Source organism: Rhinatrema bivittatum, chromosome 3 (genome assembly GCF_901001135.1).
Source record: "Rhinatrema bivittatum chromosome 3, aRhiBiv1.1, whole genome shotgun sequence".
NCBI classification, from domain to species: Eukaryota; Metazoa; Chordata; class Amphibia; order Gymnophiona; family Rhinatrematidae; genus Rhinatrema; species Rhinatrema bivittatum.
Genome location: NC_042617.1, coordinates 30086107 through 30109383, shown reverse-complemented (window position 1 = coordinate 30109383; position 23277 = coordinate 30086107). Strand labels below are relative to the sequence as shown.

Genomic DNA, 23277 nt, shown 5'->3' with positions numbered 1-23277 from the left:
ATAGAAACTCTATCCATCTTTCCAAACGGGAATACTACGCCAATAAAATAAATGGTCTACAATACAACCCCAAGGCCCTGTTTACCATGGTTGCTAACCTGACTTCTCCCATACACACGCAACAATTGACTATATCCTCCACAAATCGCTGCAATGAATTAGCGCAATTTTTTAAAAACAAAGTATCTTCCATCACAGCACAGTTCTCGCACAACAACTTCAATATCTCTCTTCCCATAGTTAACTCTCCTAGCTCCCTTTCTTCATTTGAGTCCTCATCCTCCCTGGAAGTAGAGAACATACTTAAGAAAATGAAGCCTTCCACACATCCTGCCGAAACGATCCCTTCTAAACTCCTACTTTCTATTCACAATGTGATCGCCAAACCACTCTCGAATATCCTTAACTGTTCCCTGGAGCATGGCATTGTTCCGGACTTTCTGAAACAAGCCTTAGTGAAACCCCTACTCAAAAAATCCAACCTTGACCCCACCATCCTCTCTAATTACAGACCAGTGTCCAACTTACCCCTCCTAGCAAAAGTTCTTGAAAAGCTAGTGAACTCACGTCTTTCCGATCACCTTGAACAGAATAACATCCTCCCTCCTACCCAATATGGTTTCAGGAAGCACTTAAGTACTGAAACACTTCTCCTCTCCTTATACGATACCCTGATCAAAGGAACCGACTCAGGGTCATCCTATCTTATTGCATTACTTGACATATCAGCGGCGTTTGACACTGTTAATCACGATGTCCTACTCAACATACTTAGAAATATTGGGATCACTGGCAAGGCCATCGATTGGATTCAATCATATCTTCAAAATCGTACTTTCACTGTCACTATGGGTAATAACGAATCTGATCCCATCAGTCTCCCCCAAGGTGTTCCCCAGGGTTCCTCTCTCTCTTCCACCCTATTTAATATATACATGCTTCCCCTCACTACGCTCCTTACCAATCTCCACATCAAACATTTTATTTATGCCGATGATGTACAAATCATCTTCCCTTTTTCGGACACCATCCAAACCGCTCTACACAGCTGGGAATCCTGTCTTTCCTCTATCAACCAACTCCTAAAAGACATGCATCTAGCTCTTAATTCAAACAAAACTGAGCTCTTAATCATATCCAATAAGCAATCGCTCCCAGACATCCCTCCTGCCTACTCTGCTACCAACTTCCCATCACACACTCGCAACCTAGGAGTTATCATTGATAATCACCTCTCATTCAAACCATTCATCAAATCCATCTTAAAGGACTGCTACTTTAAACTTCAAACAATAAAGAAACTCAGACCCCTACTACATCTCAATGACTTCCGCACTGTCCTCCAAGCTATTATTTTATCGAAGATTGACTATTGTAATGCGCTCTTACTCGGCATTCCTGCAATACACACTAGACCTCTCCAACTCCTACAAAATGCCGCCGCTCGGATCTTGTCAAACACAAAGAAAAGTGATCATATCACCCCCACACTTATTGAATTACACTGGCTCCCTATACAGTCACGAATTATTTATAAAACTCTCTCGATCATACACAAGAGTCTAGTAAACTCCAACCTCAACTGGATTAACCCCCCCCTCCTACCCCGTACCTCCAAGAGACCCACCCGCCCAGCACTCCAAGGAACACTCCATGCCCAATCCATCAAACCTTTTAAACTCTCCTCCACCATGAACAGAGCTTTTTCCCTTGCCGGCCCAACTATATGGAACTCACTGCCACATGATATTCGCATTGAGACCCATACCCCCGCCTTCAAAAAGAAACTTAAAACCTGGCTCTTCCAGCAAGCCTACTCCATCTCACCCCCTATCACATAATTTCCCCCTACAAATGTTTTTCTGATGTTTTTCTGATATCCTGGTATGAACGCCTTTTTGCCTGCTGATTTGGTACTGTGCACTAACTTGTATATAGTTTCTGTTATAGTTCAATCCCATAGCATATCCCCATAGCATTTACTCATTGATGTTTGTATTTCTTGTAAGGGCTCCTCCCAAATATTATTTATATGTTGCCTAGTTTACTATGTTATCTGTTATTTGTAAGGGCTCCGCCCAATGGTTTTTTGTTCACTGTAAACCGATGCGATGTGCGAACGGTCATCGGTATAAAAGAAACGTTAAATAAATAAATAAATAAATGTACCCGTGCTGACGTCAGATCCGTCTCCAACTGCTAGCACGAGCACACTATACCCATTTGTTTTGAGTCCATCTGCTACACGCTAGGAAATTGTTCTTTTGTAGAAGAGGAAGAATGTTTTTGAGAGAGGTCATTTTGAATTTCTCCTTCTGAATATGTTTGTTTAGGTCTCGAAGATCGAGAATGGGCCGAAAACCTCCTGATTTCTTGGGAATGAGGAAATATTGGGAGTAAAATCCCTGATCCATTTGATGAGATAGAAGAAGCTGAATGGATTCTTTTAGGAGTTCTGAGACCTCTATTTGCAATGAGGGTATCTGATGTTGGAAGCCGTGTAGAGGTGGTATATGTGGCAGAAGGGGATTGTTTATGACATTTAACTGGTAACCCTCCTTTATAATTTGTAGTACCCACTGATCTGAAGTGATGGATTCCCAATGCTCATGGAAGAATTGTAGGCGTCCCCCAACTGGTAACGGTGAGGATGGCTTCGCCTCCCTCAAAAAGCCGGAGTTTTTTGTGGGGGTGCTGTAGTTTGTTTAGCAGGACGCTGCTGCCGAGAACATTGACGTGGGAGTGAAGACTGAGAAGAAGATCTAGCTGGAATGAATGGCTGTGGCCTATATGAAGGATAAGTGCGAAACTGACCCCTTGGGTACGTTTTATGACGATACAATTTGACGAAGAATGGAAATCAGCTGGTGAAGTTAAAGAGAGTACCACTAAGTTGTGTTCTTTCAACTTTGAAACCGTCTCTGCAAATTAGTCTCCAAACAGATTTTGAGGTTTGCAAGGGAGAGCTGCTAGTTTTTCATGGACATTGTCCCGTATAGCGCTAGCTCTCAACCAAGCTATGCGGCGAGCTGAAATTGCCGCTGACGATGTCCTGGCAGATGTCTCAAAGTTCTTGTATATGGAACGTAGCAAATGATGCAGGCCATCCTCCAAATCTGTGAAGGGTTGCGATAAAGAATTGTCATCTTCCGTGCAGAGGGGTCTTAACTTTTGCAGCGACTCAAATAAATACTGCGTCATATAAAATTGGTGGGTACTTATCTTTGATGACAGCATTGCAGAATGGTAAGTCTTCCGTCCAAACTCATCCAGATATCTGTTGTCTTTACCTGGCGGAGTGTTGGCATGTAATTTTGGATGCTTTGCCTTGGACATTGCAGACTCAACTACGATTGAGTTATGTGGAAGCTGGGCTGAGTTATAAATTGCTGAGTTTCGCATTCGGAATTTTAAGTCCGTTTTTCTAGATGTGGAAGGAGTGGAAAAGGGGGCTTCCCACATCTTTTCAAGAACTCCCTGAAGAACTGCATGAGATGGTAGTGCAGTGGGTTCATGTGGCATGTCAAAATTTTGAGGATACCGAGTGTCTCTGAGCGTGGGTCAGCTACTTTCCCCGTCTCCACATTGAGGAGTGTTCCCATTTTCTCAATAAATTTAGAATATGAGAGATCCTCCGGCGGAGAATAGGGTTCTGGTAAGGTGTCCGGTGGGTCAGACAGCATGCCCGTGGAGGAAGAGGGAGTCGAGGCTGATGTAATTGGTGATTCCAGGCTATAGGGGTGATCCGGGCCTGGATCTCTGGAATATCCACTCCTTTTAGGGGTTCAGGAATCTTTTCTTTAGGAGAAGCTGGTGGTGGAGAATCCTTAGGTGGAGATTGTTGTACTTCCATGGATTCTAAATCATGAAAGAAAGTAGATCATGCTTGGGAAATTGTAGACATAGCTTTTGATGCTAGTGCACCCTGTGGTGTTCAGGCTTGACCTGTCCCAGAAGGCGGACGGGGATGTGGAAATTCTTGAGAATAAAGACCTGATGGAGGTTTTAATCTTTTAGGAGAAGGTGGATGTAAGGCCGGCGAATGGCTTCTATGTTTGGATGCAGAAGATATGTCTGAAGATATAGAGTATGCACTACTAGAAGTCGCCTTAGATGAAGGAGACGGAAGGTCAGAGAAACTTTCCACATCCACATCCGAAAGGGTTGCTCTGGAATGAGAGCAGCAGGCTGAGTGCATCGAGGATGAAGCTGGTTTTCCTTTAGACCTTCGGTGTTTGTGTCTGGACCCAGAGTCTGTCTTGGTTTTACGTTTTTTAGAAGGCAAATGCTGTAAAGGGTCCTCGTGCGTCGATGGCGCCGGAGAGTGCACAGTATGCATCGATGGCGCCGTGAACTGCGGAGCAGGCTTCGATAGGTTCGTAGGCTGCTCCGTATGCCTCGGTGGTGTCGTACACGGTGCATCCTGCATCAAAGGCGTCGTAGGCTGCTTCGAATGCGTTGTGGACGGCGCTAGGTGCTTCGTGGGGGTCGTATGCGTCTCAAGACGCTTCGACTGCGTCGAGGATGGTGCGTGCGTCGTAGACAATGAGCGTCGGTCATGTGCCGTATACTTCGATGCAGACGGTGCTCTAGGCCGCGAAGTAGCGGGAACAGATCCCTGTGCCTCGGACGACGAAGCTGGGGCCTTTATAGGAGCAGGGGGAGCGATTCTCGACCCCTGGTGCAATTTCTTGGGCTCTGTAGTTAAAGTGTACCTGGGCTCAGCTCCTGATGAGTGTTGCGGCTTCTCCTGTGGTCCCAGGGAGGAGGCCCGTTTCTTGTGCGCTGTGGATGCCGTTTTCACCTGGCCGGGCAAAGATTGTGCCGATGGCGTCGGGGCATGAGCGCTTGATGTTTTGAGGCGCTCGATCTGCTCTACGCAATGACGGTGTGCTCGGGGTTACATTCTGCCACAATCACAACAGTATCCCTGGTCGTGATCGGGCCCGAGGCACAAATAACATTAATTATGTCCTTCCGTGAGGGACATAATCTTATTTATTTATTTATTTATTTATTTATTTAGCATTTTTATATACCGACTTTCCAATAACAGAATTACTGATCAATTCGGTTTACATTTTAACAGAACAATAACATTGACAAGTAGATGTCTTACAAAGAACAGGTCAATATAACTTGGATAAGTATATATGGGGTTAACCAGAAACATACATCGCCTAATGTAGGCATAAGTAAGGATACAGTGCCTAATGTAGGTTAAATAAACAGTTACTAATTATAAGACTAGGTTATGATCTTCGACTGCCATAGTTTACGTGAGTTCTATAGATGATCTAAATAGCTTTCAGGTGGGTACCCACCGAAAGGATCATTGGCAGGGATGTTCCGTAGGATGCTGTTATGGGAAAGCTTGGTTGAATAACCAAGTCTTGAGTCTTTTTTTAAATGTAGATGAGCATTGCACTGATCTGAGTTCTGGTGGGAGAGTGTTCCAGATTTTGGGTCCCGCTGTAGAGAAGGCTCTTTTGCTTAATGCTGACTTCATCGGTATTGTATGCAGGTTGTTTTTATAGGCTTGTCTTACTGGTCTGGTAGAGGTGTGGAGTTGGAGAGGGATTTTGAGCTCGAGTGGTGCCAAGTTGTGTAGTGCCTTGTGGGTTATTGAGAGCACTTTGAAAAGTATTCTGAATTTAACGGAAAGCCAGTGTAGGCTTTTTAAAATAGGTGATATGTGGTCTCTTTTGTTGGACTTGGTTAAGATCCTTGCTGCTGCGTTTTGCAGCATCTTCCTGTATTGGCAATATTTAAAATCCGATGGTTTGGGTGCCATTATGCAGGGGAAAAAATTTGAAAAAATTCTGACGAAAAAATGTACTTCACTGAGAGAGAAAAAAGCCCGCGTGCATTCAGCTCGCTGAAAAAAAGACTGAAGGGAAGATGGCTGATTCGCGCGGGAACACACTGCACAGCTGCACAGAGTTAAAAACTCTGTGACTCACTGAGGGAACCTCCGCCTACCAGGATCGCAACACGCTCCCATACAGCATGGCTAAATCAGCCTACTATCGACTGGAAAAGTGCACTACCTCAAATTGCTATGCTGTTAATTTTTGTGTATTGAGGCCTTTATTTATAATGGTGCATTAAGCATAAAAGCACATTATTTATAACAGGCCCCATTATTTTCACTGAGGGCCTATTCACTAATAGCACATACTTTGGTGCATTAAATTCTTAATATATATTGGTGAAGGACGGCCTTTGAAGCAGTTAGGAACAGTCAGTATTAGAGGTAGGAGAGCTTGAAGCTCTGCTGGTTGATGGTTGGGACCTCCTAAGGGAGAGATACCAGCAACTAGAGGCAAAGCTATTTTGGAGGGCAGGGGAAGTATACCCAGTGAAGAGGCCAGGATGTGTTGGTGGTATCAACCTGTTCTTAGCAGTGCTCATACCCAGTCACCACTGTGTGTGAACCATTGTATTGTGGAGCAGCCTAGACTTGGCCAGTATCTCCGGGGCTGCAGCATAAAGAAATCTATGCACCTCCCTATTATGGGGAGACACTGAGAACCAAGGCCACATTGCTTGTTGGACACTTTCTGCCTGAATCTTCTATGACAGGCTGTCACCGAATCCTTAGCTAGAGAGGCAGAAAGGGAAAAGGAACCTCCAAATGTATGATGGTGCCTCTGGTTGAACCCAGGAACTCTTCAGATTTTACCTGGCGACTCAAGGTTGAGAGATCCAACTCCCAGTTGCCTGGAGAGCACTCAAGATCTCTGGGTCTAGAAATTGCTTTCTCTTCTCAACTTCAGCCTCTTTCCTCTGCCTGTACAGAAATGGATGGCACTAGGACACAGTCTGAGGCAGGAGGAATTGCTAATTCTCTGCCTCTGGCTGCTGATTGGTTCTAGCTATCATAATCAACCAATCAGCAGCAAGAGGTGGGAAGCACTTTTTTTGTTGCCAGTCCTGTATGGATCAGGCCAGGTAAAATAAACAGAGAACAGATAGCAAGAGGAAGTGTGCATGTCTGAGAGAGATCCAAAAACAGGCCAGTAAAGGGAGTTTTGAGGGGCTAGAGAACAGAGAAAACAAGAAAATCTATGGTTGTGGGGGAGGGGGAATAGTGAGAAGAAAGAGCAAGAGAGTGGGTGTATGTGCATGTGTGAGAGAGGAAAGTCAGGGGAGCAAGAATTGGGGGGGTGTGAATGAGCAAGAAAGAGTAAGGATGGGAAAAGAGAGGGCAAGCAAAAGGAGGGGGTGAGTGTGGGGGGAGTGAGACAAATAAGCCAGAGAAGAGAGCAAGAGGGGAGGGAGAGAAAGGGAAGAACAAAAGTGTGTGCATAGCATGGGGGTAGAGAGAATAGAGCAAAATGTGGGGAAAAGAGAGAGACCAAGAGTTGGGGTTGAGAGGAGAGGAAGAAGGTGACAGCAAGGAGAGAGGTTTGAATTAGGGAAAGATGAGAGCAAGAGGAAAGAGAAAAAGTGGGGAATGGGAAACAGGAAGAAAAAGGGATACAAGGACCAGAGATCACAGGAGATGGGGAAGGAGAGGCCCTGGGATGGGACAGGGGAGATATCCAGGGCGATAATATAGGAGGAGGATGGGGAATGGAGGAGAGAATGCAGGAGGAAGAAGAATATGTAGGACAAAGAGGAGAAAGAAAGAAAAAAGCAGAAGGGAAGAGAAAAAGGAGGAAGAGAAAGTATTAGAAAGAAGAAAGAGAAAGTATTTAAAGTATCGGCTGCAGAAGGAAAGACGAAAACTAAAACAGAAAAGACACATGGAGGACAGAGAGAAATAAAACAGAGACAGGAATAGAGATAACGGCAGAGAGTTAGAAAACTCAACACTGTACCAGAAAATTAAGCCAGATACATCAAAGGTTGAACCATTCTATTAGTTGATAGCAAACATTAAGAAAATGTGTGTGTGTCTGGGGGGGGGGGGTAGAAAGAAAGTCTGCACAGGGTGCCTGACCCCTTCTCCTCCGCGTCTTAGGGCGAGCTCTACCACTAAAAGGTATCGTAGCGCCATCAGGCCAGCGAATCCCCAGGAAAGCGCCAAAACTCCTCCACAAAATACCTCCCTAAACAAAAATTCCACGCATAACAAACCAACCACTCCCGCCCCTTCACGCTCCATTTATACCCCGAGCGCATCCGTCCATGGCCACCTGCCATTGGCTGGCCGCCGGCACCTCGTTGCTCATTGGTGGAAGGCCGCGAGCAAAGGGCGGGGAAGAGACGGGATAGCTGCAGGCCTTAACTTAAAACAAGGGGACGACAAGGAGGGAGGGAGGTGAGGCGAGGCGTGAGCCAATGGGCGCCGAGTGTTGCTGGAGTTGGTAAACAGCCGCGACCTCGTGTGGCTGCGAAGAAGTGGGGGAGAGTGCGGCGGGAGACGGACGCTTGCGCTCGCGGTCTTCAGCGCGAAGGGTAAGGTGGCGGCGCGCGCGCGTGCGTGCGCTGGTGACCTTGGTGTGGTGGGGAGGGGGTGCGTGTGTGTGTAAGGGATTGCACCGCGTCCCTCCCTGCGCACTCCGAAGGGCCTCCGTGCGGGGGGGGTGCTGGCAGGGCGCTCTCGGCTGGAGATCGGCGCGGCGTTTCTCTTCCTGTTTTCTTTCCTGAAGCACTCGCCCGCGGTGAATATTCGCTCCCTCCTAGGTGAGAGTCTCTCTCCCTTTCCCTGGATTTGTGTAGCCCCCCACACTCTCTCTTTTGAAAGGAAAGTGCCTCTGGATGAATTCGGCTGGGTTTGGTTCGTTTTTTTAGCCCCCCCTCTTTTTCTTACCCAAAGAACCGGATTTGGCTCGTTTCTGGGTACGATTGGGTCTTGTTCCCGGATTCCAGTTTTGGGGCTGGAAGGGCCGTTTCTTTGCTTATTTTCAAGGTGCATTTTTCTGTCGGGAAGTGGGGGGAGTGCCTCAAACTCGGGCCGTTGAGGGCTGCAAATAAGTCTCGTTTTGACTGTATCTGTTTGCAGTGAATGCTGGTGGGATCGCTTTGCTCGCGGCACCTCTAGTTTATGATTAGTTTGCATACGAGACTTTTTTTTTTTTCCAGCTCGCCGCCCGACCTTCATTACCTGTTCGGTAAATACAGAGCACGGCACGCCTCCTGCACTGTGCCAGGCAGGAGCGAAGGCTGTTTGCAAAAATCAGATCTGTTTCAGCGCTCTTTAGGCTTCTCTTACGTGTATTATGCAGATTTCGGTGCCTAGGAATCAAATGCTGATTTTGCCTTCTTTTTTTGTTTCAAAACGTGCTTTGTTAAAAAATTGAAATAGTATAATAGTAATCAAAGTAACATGGTTGTTATATTTCAGTTACCAAATAGAAGGTTACATTGTTATACATAACAAATGTACACAAAGCAATAGAAATAATGGAACAGTCCGTAACACAGCATCAGATATACTGCAATTAAAATAGAAAGGTAAATTACACTATTGTCCGTGGCAGGTTACAGAAAATATTTACATATGGTGGTGCTATCTCCTTGTCCTCTGCCTAATACTGACTGTTGTTCTGTCTCTGCAAGGTCACAGTTGCCCATGCTGAGCCTTAGTTCCGGCCTGGCCTGAAGTTGGCTGAGTGCTGTGATCTTTATTTAACGGACAGGTAATAAGGCTTGGGACATGCCCTGGAGAATCTCCAGTGGAAAAAGAAACCTAACCTGCCTTTGTGGAGCAGTATACATTTTGTACGTTTCCTTTTAGTCAAGTAAACAAAATAAAATGCCAAAACCTTTATCTAAATGAGATGTTTGACAGTAGTGGATACCTCCTGATAGCTATACACTGACCCTTCAGTTGGGTATTACCTTGAGTATGAAAGGGAATTAAAAGTTCACAATCAAAAATCTTTTTTGTTTGTTTGCATATACTGCTATAATATTTGGTTTCATGGCATCCACTTAGGCATCCTGTATTGGTGGAACATAGAGGAATGACTGGTTTCAGGCACTGTCAGATGTATGATCTTGACAAACAAGATAAAAATGGGGGAATGTTTGCGTTTTCTTTAATGTAGCCCAGTGGCTAGTAGTAATGGCTGGCAGTGTAGTATTGTGGGTGGAACACAGCTGCTGATGCTATGATATTCAGTTTGTTTCCCCTCGTACAGCAGTGATTGTCTAACTTTCTGATATATGCTTAAACAAAACTGAGGTTGTAAATGTTTCAGGCCATGAACAGTAGGCAATATTTACTATCTCTACCCTTCTCTACTGCCCATTCAGGACTCCATGCCTTCCACTTGGCTGCACCATGTACTTGGAATAGACTGCCTGAGCTGATGCATCATGCTCCCTCTCTCACCTTGTTTATATCCCATCTAAAACTCTACCTTTTTTAGTCTGTTTTTAAATCTTAAGTCTGATTGTCCATCTTCATTCAGCCTCTTTAACTAATTTTCACTACTGTCTATATGAAACTCCCTAAGTCTTTTGACCTGTATGTTTGTCTTGTTTAGACTGTAAGCTCTAATGAGCAGGCACTATCTCTTGTGTGCTGTTTGAACAATGCTGGCTGTTATGTCAAGTAGTGCTATAAAAATGTTTAGTAGTAATTTTAGGACATGATTATATAAATGTGTATTACAATGTTTTACCTCTCTCCTGGAGGCAGTCAGTTGGGTTTTTAGGATTTTCAGAATGAATATGCATGTGATTATATTTACTTACCCTTGGTCTCCAATGAAAAAAAATACAATAATTCATCCATTTCCATCATCTAAAATGTAATAACTTGGATTTATATACCAACTTTTATCTAAAGAATTTCAATCCTATTTACAATGTAATACAAACATATATGCTACCATTCACAGTCTGCTATACATGCTAACAATGAGATCAGGAGAAAACAAAAATCTGCGAACATTCCAAAACACTGCAAATAACATGAACAAAGGTTCATGTTATTTGCAGTGGCCTTATTTTGACCACCTTTAATTTTGGGCTCTGCAATTTCCTCCTGTTCCTTTGGGCTTCCAGTTCAAAAGGAAACAGACACTGTTGACCTACAGTGTCAAAGTCTTTATTCACAACTTCGTTGGGTTTTTCCACTATTTTCTAACCCTTCCAAACTAATTTAGCCCCTCTGTTGCAACAGCAGCAGCTTAAGAACAGGAGATTGCCATACCGGATCAGACCAAGAGTCCATCACTATCCTGTTTCCAACAGTGGCCGATCAGGTCACAAGACCTGGCAGGATCCCAAATGGTAGATAAATTCCATGGATTTCTGCAACTATACCTTAAATGATTATCCAAACCATTTTTAAACGCAGCTACACGAACAGCTTTCACCACATCCTCTGGTAGTGAATTCCAGAGCTCGATTTATGCATTGGGTAAAAAAAAAATGTTCTTTTAGTTTTAACTGTAAAAAACGTAGCAATTTCATTGTGTGTCCCCTGGTCTTTGTACTTTTTGAAAGAGTAAACAACAGAGTCATTCCACTCTACTCATTTTATAGACCTCTATTGTATCTCCCCTCAGCCATTCCTTCTCTAAGTTGGAGTCTTAACTTCTTTAGCCTTTCTTCAAAGGGCAATCATTCCATCCCCTTTATCATTTTGGTCACTCTTCTCTGTATCTTTTCTAATTCTGCTATATCTTTTCTTTATATGTAGTGACCAGAACTGCATACAATAGTCAAGATAAGGTTGCATCCTGGAGCAATACAGAGGCATGATGGATATTGTTTTATTCTCCATTCCTTTCCTAATATTGCCTAGCATTCTATTTGCTTTCTTGGCTGCTGCTGCACACTAAGCAGATTTCAATGCGTCAACAATTATGTCTAGATCTTATTTCTAAACAGCGACTCTTAATGTGGAACCTTGCATTGTGTAGCTATAATTTGGGTTACTCTTCCGTAAGTGCATCACTTTACACTTGTCCACATTAAATTGAATTTGCAATTTGCATGCCCAGTCTCCCAGTTTTCGAAGGTCCTCTTGCAATTTCTCACAATCCTTTTGTGATTTAACTCTGAATAATTTGTCATCAACAAATTTGATCACCACACTCATTGTTCCCCGTTTCTGGGTCATTTATAAATATGTTAAAAAGCAGTGGTCCCAGAACAGCCCTACTTTCTATTTTCTAGCTTTTAACAAGTTTCCAGTCTGCAATAGGATACTGCTCCCTATTCCATGACTTTTTAATTTCCTAAGAAGTCTCTGATGAGGAACTCAGTAAATGTTTTCTGGAAATCCAGTTACACTATCAATTAGCTCACCTTTATCCACATTTATGCCCCAACAAAAACTGTTGCAGATTGGTAAAGCAAGTATTCCCTTAGCTAAATCTGTTGGCTTTGTCCATTAAACTATGCCCATCTATATGTTCAGTAACTTTCTTTACAATAGTTTCTACCATTTTGCCTGGCTCAGACATCAGACTTGCTAGTCTGTAGTTTCCTGGATCACCCCCCAGATCCTCTTTTTTTAAAAAATTGCCAACCCTCCAGTCTTCAAGTATCATAGACGATTTTAATGATAGTTTACAAATTACCAAAACAGGTCTGCATTTTCGTTTTTCAGTTCTTTCAGCTGTCTGGGAATTTTACCATCTGGCCAAGGAGATTTGCTACTCTTTAGTTTTGTCAATTTGCCATATTACATCTTCCAGATTTATTTAGATTTATTCAGCTCCTCTGAATTACCATCTTTCAATATAATTTCTGGCATGGTATCTGCCTTACATCTCTCTCAGTGAAGCAAAGAGTTTGTTTAATCTCTCTGCTATGGCCCTGTCATCCCTAAGTGCCCCTTTTAGCTTTTATCATCTAATGGTCCAATGGACTTCCTCACAGGTTTTTTTTGTTTTGTTTTGTTTTATTTTACTTTGAATGTACCTGAAAAGGTTTTTATTAAGAGTTTGTTTCCACAGCAAGCTTCTTTTAAAATTCTGTCTTTGCCCTCCTCATCAATTTTTGCATATAACTCACCATTGTCTATGCCGTTTCCTGTTTTCTTCATTCAGACCCGTTTTCCATTTCTTAAAAGATGATCTTTTACCTATTATGGCCTCTCTCACCTCACCTTTTAACTATGCCAATAGTTATTTAACCTTCTTTCTACCTTTTCTAATGAGTGGAATACATCTGATCTGAGTTCCAAGATGGTATTTTTAAACAAGGTCCTTGCCTGATGTAAATTCTTATGTTTGCAGCTGCACTTTTCAGTTTTTTTCCTAACCATTTTCCTCATTTTATCATAGCCACTCTTTAAAAGTTAAACATCACAGTAGATTTCTTTAGTGTCCTCCCTCCAGTTATTAATTTATTTAGCTTCTGCAACCATGGGTCCCTAATTTAAGCCACTAGGTGCTACCTCTGAATGATAGCTGAAACTACCAGCCTCAGCTGACCTGTGAGCAGAAGACCAAATCCAGGTCCAGAAGCCACATGCTCCACATAACTGTGTACAGCACTGCCAGTTAGCTGACCCACACCTTGCTTTCTTAAAACAGGCCAGATAATATACCCAAATACCTAACCAGTCAGGTTTTCAGGAAACCCATAATGCTCATGAATATGCATGGGAGATTTGCATACATTGGAGACCAAGGGTATGTAAATATAATCACATGCATATTCATTGTGAAAATCCTAAAAACCCATCTGACTGCCGCCAGGAGAGAGGTAAAACATTGTAGGAGTATCCTACTGCAGCGGCTCTCAACTAGTGTGTCGCCACACGTCCGAGTCCCCTGCTGGCCCAGCTGCTCCTCCTGCTCCAGCAAAATGGAACTCTTCCTCCACCCAGGCTATGAGCCTGGGTGCAACGTGTCAGGAGAGCTGGAGTCAGCGGCATGGTCTCTTCTTCCTGCCCCTGCAGCCCAAAAGAAGTGGAGTGCAGCAGCCAGAGAGACAACGCAACAACTTAAGCCCATAAGGAAGAGTCATGGACTGGCCAAGCAAGTCCAGGGATCAGAAAGACCCCCTCCCTTAGAAGGGAGGGGCAGTCAGAGAAAAATACTCTGGCATAACAGCTTGCATACAGATGTGACTGTACCCCCTCCCCAGAAGAAATAAGGGGGGGAAAGACCCGCAATGTGGCAAAGACCCTCCACCCACCAAGTTATTATGCATGAGCTTATGCATATTTATCAGTTAGAAAGTATAAGACGGGGGGAGGGGGAAAATAGCGAACCCCGATAGCAAAACCAGAAAAGCGACCCTGAAAGATAACTTAAAAGAAAAGGAATCAGAAGAGAGAAAGGGGAGCCCTAAGCAGACCAGCACCCCCCTGCTATCGAGGAGGGAGAAGACAAGGTGTGGCCAGGAGACCCAAGAGGAGACACCCTTTGGGGCAGGGAGAATGACATGGAGTTTGAGATGGTGAGGGGCGAGAGCAAGCCCAGACAGTCCGGCAAGTACCAGAGCCAGAAGCAAGTCTCCTTCCCGGAATGCCACCAGCCCTGCCAGTACCAAGCACAGGAATTCATCTCCTTCCCTGCACACATTCTCCAGACCTCCAGCCAGAGCTGCTTCAAAGGTGAACAAAGGTGAACGCTTTTATAAGAAGTTTGGTGACCTGCTTATACCACATTTACAAGAGGCTTATAATGACTTATTAAAACACCCAGTCCTGCCACTGTCAATGGATTTAGCCGGCATCACCATACTACCAAAGTCGGGGAAGGCTAAAACCCTCTGCGGCTCCTATAGACCAATATATACTATCCGACATAAAGATGACACCAAGGGGATTACAGTTGGAAATGCCCAATACAAAATCTCGTTATTTGCAGATGACATTTTTTCTCAATAGCCCACCCTTAAAAATACTAGAAAAAATATTGGCCAGCCAACTATCTCTACCCTTCTCTACTGCCCATTCAGGACTCCATGCCTTCCACTTGGCTGCCCCATGTATTTATTTATTTATTTTTGGGTTTTTATATACCGGTCTTCTTACATTGTATGCAAATCAAATCGGTTTACAGAGAACAAAGTAACTTGCTTAGTAGCATTACATATAACAAAGCAACTCTTAAATAACAGATAAATATATGAGAAAAAAAACATATATAATAAATAATTAAAGGTATTAGGAGATAAAATTCCTAGAAATACAGCTGCCTTAATAGGCTGATGAAACCTTGAGAAAAAAATACAATTAACTTACATGTGAAAGAATTGAGCGCAATTATACTGGTGCAGGGAAGAAGAGAAAGGGAGGACATAGGGATGAAGGGAGGGGAGGGAAAAACAGTTGGTCTAGAGCTTTAGGGGGGGAGGGGGTGGAGTTATACTAACTTCGAACGAAGCAGTGCATGATTGCAAGTTATACAAATAGATTAATACAAATTAGAATGACATGAGTTATACAATTGTATAACCTGAATTATACAAATTGGAACGGAGCAGAGCGTGATTGCATGTTATAAATAGAGCGAGGCAGAATATAATTGCAATTTGAGGAATAGATTGCCTGAGCTGATGCATCATGCTCCCTCTCTCACCTTGTTTATATCCCATCTAAAACTCTACCTTTTTTAGTCTGTTTTTAAATCTTAAGTCTGATTGTCCATCTTCATTCAGCCTCTTTAACTAATTTTCACCACTGTCTATATGAAACTCCCTAAGTCTCTTGACCTGTATGTTTGTCTTGTTTAGACTGTAAGCTCTAATGAGCAGGCACTATCTCTTGTGTGCTGTTTGAACAATGCTGTTTGTATGTCAAGTAGTGCTATAAAAATGTTTAGTAGTAATTTTAGGACATAATATATAAATGTGTATTAGAGACTACCACTGAAGTGGACAGGTTGCAAAAAAAAAAAAAAATCAAGGAACAGTGTGCACAACATGTAGCAACCCTTAGCTTTGGACTCCCCAAGAAAGCATGGCTAATGCAGCCTACTTATCACAGAAAAAAGCAAGTTTGCTTACAGTAAACTGTGTTTTCCATAGATAGCAGGATGGATTAGCAATGCATATCCACTCACCTCCTTAGCAGTCTCTAAGATAAGTATAGTCTTTGATGATAACTGAGGAAGTCTGATTGCACAGGAGCCACCTTACATGAGCAGAGTGTCACAGCTCTGCTACTTGGAGAAGATTCCGAACTGCGCCATCAGGTTGATGTCACCCCAAGAAAGCATGGCTAATCCATCCTGCTATCTATAGAAAACACGGTTTACAGTAAGCAGACTTGCTTTTTTTCTGCTAGTGCTCCTTCAGAACTTTTGATAAAGCAGTGACATCACCAAGATGAATATAAATGCTTGGTGTTTTATTTTTACTTTTTATTTTTTGCCCTATTTCTGGGTAAGGGCTTCAGGGAATAGTGATGTTCCTTTCTTCCTCCTTCCCCTTCCCTTGCCGTGATAGCTGAGGGCTAGAAGGGAAGTGTCCTGACTCTGAGCCCCTTGGCACTGCTTTTGAGCCAGATTCCTCCTCCTGATGTCTTGTTATAGAGAGGGGGGAGAATAACTGTTTAGAATTATCACATGGGAGTGGGGACCTGGAGGTGAGCAAGAGACCATATCCTGAGTTCTGTTCATGGATGTGAGTGCTCCAGCTGCATAGTAAAGCTTAGCACAAATGCAGATGATTGTTCAGAAGTAATCTGACTCTTAATAAACTTTGTACATTGTTTATGATTAGAACTGTTGATGATAAACATTCCTGTAAATTAATCAGATGTTGCTTAGAACTGTGGTAGCTATCTACCTAATTCCCTTCCTGGGAATTTGGGTTTGATTCTGTTAAACTCCGGTGGGCTCTTTAGCACTGAATAGGGAGCTGATGTACCGTAATAAGCATTGTTAACTCTAGTGCTGGTTTTAACCTGTGTTGTAGTGTGGATTTATCTGTGCTAAAATAACTGAACAATTGCAAACGAATAAGTTGTTACCAGCTGAGATTTGTAGATCGGCGAGCTACAAATGTATTTATTTATTTAAAATCTTTTCTATACCGTCGCTAAGTTATATACCATCGCAACGGTTTACATGTAGGCTCATAAATTAGGTTGGTGAATGGTACTATTGTACATTCTAACAGGTGCCAAATGTTTTAAATAAATAAAAACCCCAGTATGTAATAAGGATTTTAGTGTGGAAAACACACTAAAATGTGCATTAGAACCCATGCTAGGATTAGCATGTCTGCATGCAAATTGCAGGATTTATTTATTTTATTTAAAGTTTTTTATATACCGCCACTCATCAGAGATATCGCGTCGGTGTACAGATTATTATAATCTTATTAGCTATTCCCCTGTAATACGGGGAGGCTGCCTAGCTTGCCTTTTTTTAATGCTGGAAAATTTAACTCCTGAGTCAGAGCAGGTAGTATGAACTCCAGCCTTAACTTGTTAGCAGAGGCAATATGCTTGCCTTTTTCATTACTGACACACAACCTGGTATTTGAATTAAAATGGAACCGGAACTTGCAAATTGTTATAGGCCTCTATACTGAATATAGTCAAAACAAGCTTAATAGAAGGGTAGAACATTTGCTAAACATATTTTGAAACAAACAGGGATTGTGAGGAAATGGTTCTTGTATCCTGGTGCCCAATGGAAGAGGTTAGGAGAGCACTGTTGTGACTGCTACTGGTGGGACCCATCCAAGGAGAATTGGTGTATGCTCTCAGCTGGCCCAGGGAAAGAAGCTAGAGTGCTTGGAAGCAGGGAAAAGAGGGAGGAAGGGAGGTAGATAAAGGGAAGGAGGAGAATGCTAGGAGAGGGAAAGGGATAGAAAAGGAAAGCAGAAAGAAAAATAAACTAAAATAATGTTTGCATTAATCTCTCGTTTTTATTCCATGAGATCTTCTCATAACAATGAAAAACATATTTGGGTGTTTTTCACCTCTCATTTATTAAAGTTTTTGACATTGTCAGAGCTTTAGTGAGGTGCATACAAACCCATTTAGGATGGAAAGTTTGACTACTAATTTTAGTGCATATTCTGTGTGACAGTGCCTGAAAAAGGAAGTTGTTACACAATCATCCTTGGGTAAATTGCAACCTGGAGATCAAGGGAGAAGTCCAAATTCACATCAGAGAATCAGTAACAGAGCAGGATTTGAACTCTTCAGAAGTTCTTGTGGCTGGCAGTTCACTGCTGAACCATTAGACCAGTGGTTCCCAAATTTTTATTTTTTTATGGCACACCTGGCACAGGGAACATTTTGAGTTGCACAACCACTTCTCCATCATCACTTTCCCTTTTCTTCTCTTCCCTCTCTCCTACCCCTTGACATCATCACCTTCTCCCTTCCTTCTTCCCCCAGCATCATAATCATGCCTCTTCCCTGGCATCATGTTGCGCCCGTCGGTCGCAGTCGGCTATGACCTATGCTGCTCACCACCTTTCTCTATACAGCTCCAAGTCTGGGCAGAATGGCGGCCTCCGCTTCCACACGCCGGCCCTCAGGGCGTGCCTGGGACGGCATGGGTGCTCCCGGCAGCCATCTTTCATCCGGTGTTACTTAGGCATGCGCGCGCCTGCCATTCTTTTGTCATGGCGGGAACCTCTGGGGTATCCCCACCGCATGATGTCACCCGCTCTGGATATTTAAACCCAGCTTGACCATCTGAGCTACGAGTTAGCAAGGAATCCCGTCCTAGTTCCGCTACCTTGGGACTTCCTCACTGCCTACTGGGAGACCTAGGTACCCGCTCCTTGGGGCCATGCCGCACTCAGGGCTATCCGCTCCTCTGAGAGCCATCTCTCTCTCTTCTCATTTCAGTGAGTTCCTGCATCGTTCTCATCTACTCCTATTGATCCTGCTCCAGTCATGTTCGGGGCTTCTGCCTCTACCTTCTTGGTGTGAGTACTCTACTTTTGTGGCACGGATTATCAGGTTACCCCGCTTGCGGACCACTACCGTATCCATTGTGTCTTGTGCATTCTACCAGCGACTTCCAGCCTACCCCGCGCTGCGGACCACTACAAGTGGGACAGCCAGCACAAGCCAGCCTAGATAAGGTATTCACCGGGACCCTCCGTGCTGCAGAGTTCTATGGAGCTGATCAGCTGATTCTAGCCTCATCTGCTTGCTCTACACGTATTGTTGCTGTACAATAAAGTTGTATCTCTGCTGAGACCTTGCCTGTCAGGGTAAGGGCCCACAGGGCTCCTCCCTGTGGGTGGAGTCTTTGCTCGCCTTGACCCAAGGGCCCACAAATAAGTTCAAGACACACCGAACATAACACATCATCTCCATCTCCTATCATCCCTTCCTCCTCCCTCATATTACCTTTCCTCTCTCTCACTCCCTGGCATCAACATCACTTTCTCTCTCCACCTCCTCACCCCTGGAATCATTATCACCATCTTCCCTTTTCTTCTACCTCTCTCCCCCCACTCCTTGGCATAATCACCTGCTGTCTCCCATCACTTCTTCTCCCACCCTTGCATCATTACCTTCCCTATCCCCCATCCCTCATCCCCAGAACATAAGAAATTGCCATGCTGGGTCAGACCAAGGGTCCATCAAGCCCAGCATCCTGTTTCCAACAGAGGCCAAAGAACCAAGAACTGGCAAATATCCAGACACTAAGAAGATCCCATGCTACTGATGCCAGTAATAGCAGAGGCCATTCCCTAAGTCAATTTAATTAATAGCGGTTAATGGACTTCTCCAAGAACTTATCCAAACCTTTTTTAAACCCAGCTACACTAACCACATCCTCTGGCAACAAATTCCAGAGCTTAATTGTGCGTTGAGTGTGAAAGAAGTTTCTCAGATGTGCTACTTGCTAACTTAATGGAATGCCCCCTAGTCCTTCTATTATCCCAAAGTTTAAATAACAGATTCACATCTACTCGTTCAAGACCTCTCATGATCTTAAACACCTCTATCATATCCCCCCTCAGCCGTCTCTTATCCAAGCTGAACAGTCCTAACCTCTTCAGCCTTTCGTCATAGGGGAGCTGTTCCATCCCCTTTATCATTTTGGTCGCCCTTCTCTGTATCTTCTCCATCGCAGCTATATCCCAGGTATCATTACCACCTCTTCCCCCTCCCTCACTCTTTGGCATCATCATCATCACCACCTTCCCTCTGTTTCCACCCCTCTTCTTTCTTCCCCTGGCATCTTCCCTCTTCTTTCACCTCTCTCCATCCCCTGGCATAATGACTTTCTCTTCCATCTCCCTCCCTCCACTCCCCATGCCAATCACCTTCTCTTCCCTTCATCCTCTGGCATCACTTGCCCTCTCCTTCATTTCCTTGCATTACCATCTCTCGCCAATCCCCCATCCCTTGACATCTTCTCTTCCCGTTCCTGCCATCCCTTGTCATCACATCCCTCATCCTTACTTTCCTACCATCATTATCATCTTCCCTCTCCTACCTTGAATCATCATAATAGTCCCTCTCCCTCTCCCTCTCCCTCCACCCTGTGGCACATTCATCTGTCTCTTTCCCCATTCAAGCCCCAATCCTTGAACAGCAAAAGGCTGGGAGCAGCTTACAGAGTGCTGCTGCTACCTCCTTTGCCAGCTTCCCTCTGTAATCTGAACTGCACAGGGCCAGGAAGTCACAACCCTACAGAGCCCCACGCAGTTTCTGTGTTAGGGGAGAGTCTGCAGAGGGGGAAGCAGGAGCAGCTGTTGATAAGTGCTGCTCCCCAGCAGGGGGTGTGGGAGGACATCTGCAGACCAGGTGTGAAAGAGAAAAAAGAATGCAGCTGTGGCACGCTTACACTTCAGCCATAGCACACTAGTGTGCTGCGGCACACTGGTTGGGAAACACTGTATTAGACCATACCACCACTGGTTCCTGTTGAGAGAGAATGGTGGTTTCCCTTAATCACACGCTAACGGCCGAATTTTAAATCGGCCATGTGCGTAAAAATTGCCACTTAAGTTCATGGCTGGGCCCTGCGTGCAATGTGCGCATTTTCAAAAGGGCCCGGCCACGCGTGTAGGTGGCAATATGCACACAAGTGCCGGGCCCTGAGAGAGGGGCAGGTGGGGGGTGGGGGGGTCTGCCAGGGACTGAGGCCTGCCAGGACAGCGGCCATTAGCCACTGTCTTGGGTAAGCATGCGCTGGCAGTTGGCTGATGTGTGCAAACTACTTCTGCTCTAGGGGAACAGTAAGCAGTAAAACGAAAAAAATGTAAGTTTCTGGGACGGGCTTAGGGGGAAGAGAGGAAAGAGGGAGGAGTTTTCCTTAATTGGATTGCATCACTGCATGTCATTTGCAAAAATTTGCGCCTGCACATGCATCGTGGATTGTGAAATTCAGCGCACATGTGCACGTGGCCACCAAATTTTATAACATGCGTGTGTCAGCGCGTGCATGTCATAGAATCGGCGTGTCTATGTGCTCGCGCCAGGAACCGCACACGTGGATGCACACACGCATCTTTTAAAAACTTCCCCTTTATGAATAACTTGGCATTCAGTCAGACTTATTTTCTTCTCCTGCAAGTCTGTCTTTTGAATCCTTCCATGGCTCCCATCTACTTCCACTTTAAATTTAATATTCTCCTTTTCCCTTTCAAGGATTTGCACTCCTCTCTAGAGCTTGGCCCTCGTTTTCCATTATGCTTCTGCTGCCTTCATCCTGTGCTCAGCACAGGTGTCTCTTCTTTGTCTTCTCAGCTCTTCATGCCATTCAAGCCTTTACCCATTGTATCCCTCCAATGATTAGAGGGATAAACCTGTGGCAAGTTGGGCTGCGGTCATGGTAGCTGAATAACTAAGCAAGGAAATGTAAAAATATTCTCTATTTTCAAGATTTCATGTAACAAACCATTTCACACAATGAATCCTTTTAATGGTAGTATCTTTATCAAGTTCCTTTGTTTCGTGGGAGGGCAATGTGTACTTTCAGTGTTTTGGTTTTGTCTCCTATTTTGAACTTTCATTTCAGTATGCTTTCACTGAAGCAAGAGATAATGTGATATCATCAAAACATGTTAGCCAAAATGATTTTGTTCACGTTAGACTAGTATATGAATTCTTGACAAATGGAAACATTTATAGTTCTAACAACCTTCCATAAATGCATATAAATTATAGCTTGAGTATATGCAGGTTTTCTTAAATCTGTATAAAGGTATAATAAATCCTTATATACATTATCTTTGTACAGGACTGTGTGCACCAGAGGTATACAACTCTGTTCACCAGGTCCAAATAGTCTCTCAGGATTACCACAATTATGGTTCATGATATATTATTGACAATTACTTAATATCATAGCGATATTAAGTCTGAGGCCCCAAAAGTAAAAAAAAAAAAAAAAAAAAGTCTGCTTGCGGGTCGCAAGACGGACGCTTAATTATGCCAGCGTTCGTTTTCCGAACCAGTAGCTGTCAGCGGGTTCGAGAACCGACGCTGGAAAAATTGGGCGTTGGCTGACAAACTCGCTGACAAACCCACTGACAGCCGCCGCTCCTGTCAAAAAGGAGGTGCTAGGGACGCACTAGTGTCCCTAGCGCCTCCTTTTACCGCGGGCCCTAATTTGCATAGGCCACCCCCCTGAATTGCGCGCCCAGGAGATTGGCCTATGCGCGTGCTGGGAGAGTGGGCGCTCGCCGGCTCTCCCGTGCGTTTTTCTGTATTGGCTTGTATGTTTGAGAAAGTGTTCTCATGGTATATGTGTAACCCAGACTAGGGTTTTCTCTAGAAGTCCATGGGGCATGCACATAAACTTTGGGGGCTCAACACTTTTGAAAATGCTTTACCCTCTTACTCTTCAACCCTGATACATGCAATTTTCTCCCATGGGGGGAGGGGGCAATAACCTCTTGGTCCCTAGATGTTATCTTCCACTTCTGTATATTCAGTAGTAGTGTTCAGCTTGGTGTTCCAGCATAACTTTATTGAAGGTTTATTTAAAGATGTAATATGGTATGTCTTTATAAGTCTTTTTCCTTTTGTAACATCTTAGAACATTGGTTCTCAACCCAGTCCTTGGGGAAGCACCTAGCCAGTCAGGTTTTCAGGATATCCACAGTGAATATGTATGAGAAATATTTGCATACAATGGAGGCAATATGTGCAAATCTATTTCATACTTACTCATTTTGGATATCCTGAAAACCTGACAGGCTAGGTGTTTCCTTAGGACTGGGTTGAGAACCCCCTGATCTAGAAAGTTACTTGTGGTAAATCTGTGATTTGAAAGTTCAATAATGTAATCTCAAACAGATCACTCTATTCAGGTCAAGCAGGATGGTAGTCCTCACAGATGGGTGACATCATCAGATGGAGCCCGGCACGGAATACTTTTGTCAAAATTTCTAGAAACCTTGACTGGCACACTGAGCATGCCCAGTATGCCACTATCCCCGTAGCCATGCGGGGTCCCCCTTCAGTCTCTT

General features: G+C 44.0%; 1 protein-coding gene across 4 annotated transcripts in view; it reads left to right on the top strand.

Moving 5' to 3' along the window:
* The first annotated feature begins 8256 nt into the window (after positions 1-8256).
* COQ8A (coenzyme Q8A) overlaps positions 8257-23277 on the top strand; it is a 351468-nt gene continuing 336447 nt past the window's right edge. Inside the window, exon 1 of one of the 4 annotated variants that reach the window (XM_029593040.1) lies at positions 8257-8406. The gene's annotated coding sequence lies outside the window, so the exon portion shown is untranslated. Of the gene's footprint in view, positions 8407-8490; positions 8635-23277 lie in introns of those variants that run through there. The other 3 variants (XM_029593043.1, XM_029593041.1, XM_029593042.1) reach the window with 3 other exon arrangements.